Source organism: Mercenaria mercenaria, chromosome 14 (genome assembly GCF_021730395.1).
Source record: "Mercenaria mercenaria strain notata chromosome 14, MADL_Memer_1, whole genome shotgun sequence".
Classification (NCBI taxonomy): Eukaryota; Metazoa; Mollusca; class Bivalvia; order Venerida; family Veneridae; genus Mercenaria; species Mercenaria mercenaria.
The window spans coordinates 52787977-52794700 of NC_069374.1; the positions used below are offsets into that span (position 1 = coordinate 52787977).

At 34.6% G+C, this 6724-nt stretch overlaps 1 long non-coding RNA gene across 1 annotated transcript; it reads right to left on the bottom strand.

Annotated features, from left to right (window-relative positions):
* Positions 1-472: 472 nt before the first annotated feature.
* LOC123526500 (uncharacterized) lies at positions 473-4529 on the bottom strand. Its single transcript, XR_006681600.2, has 3 exons — positions 4385-4529; positions 2484-2706; positions 473-990 (listed from the first exon to the last, which is right to left on the bottom strand). It is a non-coding gene; the product is annotated as an uncharacterized LOC123526500 (long non-coding RNA).
* Positions 4530-6724: the final 2195 nt, after the last annotated feature.

Sequence of the window (6724 nt, forward strand, 5' to 3'; positions counted from 1 at the left end):
CTACCTCATAAGAACCATCATACTATCAAGTTTGTTGGTTCTTGGTAAAGTGGTTCTCGCCTTATAGAGGAAATTGTTTTCAATGTTCAGGTCCCTGTGACATTTGACCTATTCACCTCAAAAACGATAGATATCATCTATTTCATAAGCACGATAATGCTTTCAAGAGTTAAGTTCTAGGTCGAGTGGTTCTCAAGTTATTAGGAGGAAACCTTTTTGAACGTTCATGTCCCTGTCAGGAGGTAGGTCGACTTTCCGAACGGAGAGTTTCCCCTACTGTATGTTTTGCTTTGACTTGTTCATATACATACAAAATGATTTCGAGGATACAAAGTTCACCTATTTCACTTCTTCTAATCAATGGATGGTGAAACTAGTTTCAATAATATTATTTTGGAAATGCATGACCAAAATTTTATTATCTAAATGCATGTACTGTAGAAAACATCAAAAGACAAAACCAACTAAAATATCAATGTAATAAATACGTTTATTAAAACATGATTACATTCAACAGTCTTTTTTTTTTTAATTATTAAGTTAACAATTATAATGTTAATTATTATGATAACAACAATAAATCAATAAATAATTGCTAAAACCACACATGTTAATTGCTGAACTACTGGTCTGCGATGAAAAGCGAACATCCTGCCGCCCGACACTGTCGTTAATTAAACCAAGTGAGCTTTAAAAGAACGTGAAAAGGTGCTTTTAAAGTATGAAGGAAAATAAAGATTTGTTTTTGCCTAAGTACATAATTATACATTTATATTGTAAAGGCACATGGAGATACCTGAGATGAAAGAGTGTGAAGGTGCCGCTGTGTCATAAAAAATATCATACAATGAAAACAATGAACAAAATATACTCGAAATGTTTAAACATCACAAAGTCAGTGATTATAGGCCATTATGTCCAATTCTTCATATTGATGGTTGTGAATTTTAGTTTACATTCGTCGGCTGCTGGTTGGTGAGTGTGTCAAGTCTGAAAATAAAAATTAAACAAATGAAATAACAATATACATATAAAGTGATCTGTGACGCCGAAATTTTTGTTTTAATGGTGCCAGTATAATCTACTAGTATTTAAAGGTCCATTACTAAGGGAAAGTGAGTTGGCAATTTTTTTCATAGCCAGTGCATAGACTTCTGCAAGACACTAAATAATGAAGATTGGCAGGTCAAAATTTACAGAAGGTCTTTGGAACTCAAAGAAATGTATGTGTATTATGTTGAAATTTCAATGAATCGACAGAATGACCCCCCCCCCCCCCCGGTCTTTTTAACTTTCTTCATACTTCATAGAAAAATAATTGTACATATACTGCGATTTATTTCGAATTTCTACATACCAACTTTCATTTTCCAATAAAATGAAATAGTTTCTGTGCTTTTCAAAAAAAATTAAAATGTTCACTTTCCTTAGTATTGGACCTTTAAATCCTACATATACAAATTTGCCCTATGACTGGTGATGAAATGCATTATTTGCACAAGAATTTCAAGGTTTGAGAAAACATCTATTTCTATAAACCACTGGTACCAGAGCAGGAAGGAAATGACATTGCACATGCTATACCGTACTCTTAGTCACACTTTGAGAACTCAATGTACACCTAGGGATAGGGTATAACATGTACAATGGCATTTTTTTCTGGTTCACAATAATATTTGCCTAAATAGTATTTCAAATTATCTCGATTTGTTTGAAGTGTACTTTTCCGGGTTTTTTTTCAGAAAAGCATAATAATAAATTTCACACTATCGCTGAAAAACGGACATGCGCAGTGTAACAGTCTACCCCTATTCACTCATGCTACCCTAAAACAGTCGCCGTGACAGGCGGCTCATTTATGATGCCTTACTAATTAGCATACCGTTCAAATACTGTCAGTCTGTACATGATTACTGTTGTTGTCAATCACTGTTAGTTCAGTGGTCGATCACTGTCAGACAGTTAATTTAAATCATGATAGTTTATACAGTTGACACTTTTGTTACAGAACTAATGACCACGCCCGCTACCCGTCAATAAAATATGTGCACTGTGTGGAAGTGACTTAACGTTAGCGGACGCAATATTAAAGACCCATCACATCCTAGTGACACACTCTCCCTGCCCCCAACCCCCTCCCCACAACCACATAATTAAACTTCATGAAATCATTCCGATAATACATGTATAATAAACCGTAATACAAGATGACAGATGGACAATTTAGGCCCTTCCGGAAATAATGTGTTTTCTCAACTTTATCCAATCAATCTTTTTTTCAGTATAGTTTTAAAAGAATAAATAAATAACTATCGTACATTAATCCGGTAGAAAGTTAGACATGAAACACATTGTCTTGGCTTAATATATGCCACTGTCAGTTTGTAACTAGATAACTCATTTTACGCATATCATATATCATGGAAAAACAAAAGAATATAGTTATTCTGTGGTGGGTCTTTAAGGGAAAAAAATCTATTTACCTTCTAAATTATTTATGTTTTGTTCACTTTCTGCGACCGAAAGACCTGAAACCGTTGTCAGACATATCTGGGCTGTCGTAATCGATGTATGAGGGCACACAGCAGTACTGTGGGGTGTGTCTGCCCCACCCCCAGTAGTCGTTATCGTAGCAGTGACCTCCTTTGATACCGAAACTAGGACAGTAATAGCTGCATGAGCAGTCATAGTCTCCGTACATCAAACCTGTAATTAGATTTGAATTTATTACATACGCTAGTACCCTTTATATGGTTTTGACAGTTATTGTGACAAAATATGCCTACTTCTTTTTGAAAGTCTATGGTTTGTTCAAAACGTTAGGTATCTTATTTTAAAGAAAACATATCTTATATCTTCTATATTTTAAAAACAAAATTTTGAAAGCGATAAGCAATAATTTCTCATTAAAGGCCCCATCCTGAACGAATGGTCCTCTTTACCACAATGCCTCTCGTTTATATTATAGTGTACGTGAAAAATACTTGATCGTATGTTTCTAAAAGCCAGATCAAAACAAAACTTTCAAAACAAGAAAGAAAAAACCGCGAGCACATGAGTGTGCTACAAGAATTAGAAACCACGGTTTAAACTATTCTTAAAAAACTACCACAGTCTCGTAATTGTACGCTGAAATGATTTATTTACAAGTCATGCCCCGGACGTGCATAACAGAAACACATTTATAAGTTTAGTTGACACTGAGATTAACCTCTTTTCATTTCTCATTAAATTGACGGAAAATATTAATCTTTATGTATATAATTATAAATGGTCATAAAACCATATACATACAGGGTCAAGACACTAACAGGCCAGTTCTATGCACAAATGTCATTTGGTATCAAATTTTGAAGTTTACAACGAATTGTCGTTTCTATTCTATTCATTTCTGAATAAAAATACAAGGTTTTATTGTAAACTTTGTAGTTTTCTTCAGATACATGTAAAGAAGATTTTGAAATCCATCTACTAGCATTTAACTTTATCAATTTCTACCTGAATTTACTTTTCTATTATTATATCATTATCTGTGTCGAAAGTAGTGGATGTAATTGATTTTTCATAAAATAATAATAAAAAATTGTGAGAACACCAAATTAAGATGTACACATTTTCTAGGGGCACGGGGTGGGAGAGGGGGTGCAATTATATCATCAGTCTAACGCACATGAATTTTGAGCATAGTTTTCCTCACAATGTTATCTGTAAGATTTGTAAGGTTTCAAGAATTTGATGCTCAGCAGTTAAAAACAGTACTAATTAAATGCTTTTTGAGCGAAATGAGCCGAATTTATTTTTCAAAAATGACTAATGTTTCAACTTTGTGTTATGCCGAAAACACAAAGTCATGCTTAACAGATTTAAAGGAGAGGTGGGGTGAGTTGGGGTTGGGCGAGTGCTCGGTGTGCCACTTTGAATCCACCCTTACAGACTGTATTTACTTCTCTGAATTTTCCATATAAAGTTTGAAAAATATCTGTTCAGACTACATCTGCGTATGGGGAATGCTACTAAAATTTAAAAGCCTTTTTCTTTTTCTCCATTACAAAAAGGGGAAAAAGAAAAAAAGTACAATGCATCCCATTAAAATTGCGAGAGTAATGAGAGCTTAACTTGTACTCGATTTCTTATCTAGACTGTTTTCTATTTCATGACATTTGTTAAGGTAAATTTTAGAAAATGCGAACACGATGTGTTTCAAATTAAAAGATGATTTGGCGCAGCTATTTACTGCAGTTCGCGGTGTGCACAATATTTATTTTTGAAGTTACACATTTTTGTCTTTAAAGTACTTTAATGAAAACCTGGTGTATTTTTTTTCCTTTCTCATTTTAACTTTTAGTTACAATATGACATAAATAAAAAACGGAAATTTACTTACGAACTCTACGAGATCCCCCGACTTGCGCTGACGCGATCAAGCATAATCCGAGCAGAAGCAGTCCAAGACACACAAGTTTAGCGTTCATCTTTGCACACGTTTGTCTAGTTACTGCAGAGCCGAAAATCACAGCGAACGCGTCAATTTTCAGATGACAACGGTTTGAAATTTTACGCTTGTCGCCAACGTTTTATACTTGTCCATGTTAAATCGCGTCTGCGCATTACGTGATTTTACGACATTAGACTGAGAATGTGATCATTATTTTTGACAAACGTGTTATATTTTATGAATAATCGATTTATTGAAGTGTCATGAGTATGATGGCTTTGATCGAAGATAAAAGGTTTGCACCGTGTCCAACTCGACAGCTCATTGCAATAATTATTGCTTAATTAGTGAAAGACATCACCATGGTCACGATTTAAAAACATGTCAATTTTAATGTATTCTTTTTCATAGGGCTTCAAATTACATATCCGAAACATTTTTCTTTATCAAAGTCAAGTCAAATTCATTTCCCAGACTATGGCCTAAGTTCCTTATTTGTAAGTGTACCAATAATTATGCTTTTGTCAATATGTCGTCGTAAAGTTTCGCAGAGCATTGTCTTTATAGACATCCCTTAAATGTTGACATTTCAGTCACTGGCACTAGATCCGCAGATTTAGCTTTGAGTGGCCTATTTTCATACATATTTGCCTTATTTTTCAGTTTATAATGAAATATCAAAGAAATGTGTTTTTATAAAATAATATAAGAACAGAGGATGGGACGTAATAAATAAGAAGGCACTATTTCTTTGATATTTCTTTATAAACTGAAAAATATAGCATTTATTTATGAAAATATGCCACTCAAAGCTAAATCTGCGATTCTAGTGCCAGTGATTTCTGTGATAGGAAGGACATCACAAACCAAAAAACCGGTGAACCGGTGATAAAAGCTTAACCTAATTCTACGCAAAATACGTTTGTAAAATACGCAAAATAATGTTAGGCCTACACCCCTTTCACATAGCTAACAAGGTGGTGCTGGTTTGAATCCTTCGCCCGACTTGCACTCTTCACACGCGAGGTCATTTTGACGACGAACATGAAATATTCTTGATGATGCCCACTGTTAATTGATATTTCATATTTATAAAATGGACAGAATCATTTTGTCTGTGGGATAACTAGACATTTTTACATTGTAAGCACAAGGCTATTATTTAGGCGAACATAGAATATATTTTGGCCGGGCGGTCATCAGAATGAAGCACCTGCGCCGGACAAAATATTTTCACTTGTAAGATTACATTAGTGCATAAGAAGTTCAGTCGAATATTGAAAGGTAAAAGAAATTAATACAATTTAAAGCATAAAAAGTAGTATTTTAGATATGTTCTTTCAACAAGGATTCTGGTTAACTGTTTCTTTCACTTTATATCAATGTCCCCTCATTTTATATAAGTACTAATTGTGCGGTTGAGGTAAACATTTTTTTTAAAGTCTCCTGCCTGATACAGTAGATGAAAACTGGCGGATAAATTAAAAAAATATTCTGTTTCTTTATGATTGGTCAATTAAAGGATATACGAAATTTTGTATTCAACGGTCAAAAATAAGTAAATCTGGTTCCATACGAATTAGCTCAGACTATAGAAGTACATTTTAGCACGGAAAGTCAACTTGAGCGCAGCATTCACCGTCATGATTCCCGGTATAATCCCAGATTTACGTAGACCCGGTTCAACGCATCCGGGCTTATTTAAAAAAAAATGGCCAAATATTTGAAAATTATGAACCAATTACAAGTTGTCAGTATTCACATTAGACCGACTGCGTTGCTACAGGCTACATTACATAGCATGTCCTTGTATATTGATGGGCTAATCAAAGTGGTCAGTCGGAAGAATGGGGCCTACAAACAGTCGTATAACTGATAAACAAACATTCACAAAGAAAAATACCGAGTAAATATCAATTTATGCCTTGTGCTTTTTCATTACTTGGCTACTTCAGTTTGATCCCACTCCTGGGGTACACTATCGTGAACTTTAGTCAGATTACTGGGAATCGCAAGGAATCGTGGAAAAGTCCATGCTCGCATACCAGAGGTCTACCATGGTTCCATCTCGTGATTATGACGAACCGTTGATAGATGAGAATGGGTAAAATCTTGAATAAAGTCCTAGGTTTTCGATCATAATCTGAAACATGCCTGTGGCCAAACTGGTCGCAGTCGGTCATAGTTTATCTTGGGTAGATTTTCAACAGTCGTGCAATTGTTGTGCTACAAGAGTTAATATAAGTGGTATTAGGGTCTCGTGGTTGATCATGGGACTTTCCAGTCGTC